Source organism: Malurus melanocephalus, unplaced genomic scaffold, assembly GCF_030028575.1.
Source record: "Malurus melanocephalus ecotype Western Australia unplaced genomic scaffold, MMel_1.1 scaffold_4756, whole genome shotgun sequence".
NCBI classification, from domain to species: domain Eukaryota; kingdom Metazoa; phylum Chordata; class Aves; order Passeriformes; family Maluridae; genus Malurus; species Malurus melanocephalus.
Window position 1 is genome coordinate 1 of NW_026627988.1, and position 707 is coordinate 707.

Consider the following 707-nt stretch of genomic DNA (forward strand, 5'->3'; position numbering starts at 1 on the left):
GGGGAGCGGTTCCTCCTCACCCTCCTGGACAACGCCTACGCCTCGTCCTTCGGCACCTTCCTGTGCAACAGCGAGCGCGAGAGGTGGGGACACCCCAAAAAAACAGCTCAGGGGGCAAAGAAATGGTTTTGGGGTTTTTGTCGGTTTTTATGGGATTTATGTGGTGGGAACTGAACCTGAATTTCATCATTCATCCCGTTGTCACACTGATCGTTTTTTATCTTTTATGGGTTCCCAGCACAGAAATCCCATAAATGGGGGAATTCAGGTTCTGGTTCAATTCCCATCACAGAAATCCCATAAATGGGGGAATTCAGACCCTGGTTCCATTCCCATCACAGAAATCCCATAATGAGAGGATTCTGGCTCTGATCCCATAACACAAACCCCATAATGGCAGATTTCAGACTCTGATCCCATCACATAAACCCCATAATTTGGGATTTCAGGCTCTAATCCCATAACGGAAATCCCATAAATGGGGGAATTCGGGAATTCAGGCTCTGACCCCATAACACAAACCCCATAATTTGGGATTTCTGGCTCTGTTCCCATAACACAAACCCCATACTGGTGTAATTCAGGCTCTGATCCCATAACACAAATCCCATAAACGGGGGAATTCAGATCCCGGTTCAATTCCCATGACACAAATCCCATAATTTGGGAATTCAGGCTCTGACCCCATAGCACAAACCCCATAAATG

General features: G+C 46.8%; 1 protein-coding gene across 1 annotated transcript in view; it reads left to right on the top strand.

Moving 5' to 3' along the window:
* Window positions 1–6: 6 nt before the first annotated feature.
* Window positions 7–707, top strand: part of LOC130588389 (dentin sialophosphoprotein-like) — a 4,055-nt gene continuing 3,354 nt past the window's right edge. The window contains exon 1 of the mRNA XM_057389315.1: window positions 7–83. The gene's annotated coding sequence lies outside the window, so the exon portion shown is untranslated. The remainder of the gene's footprint in view (window positions 84–707) is intronic.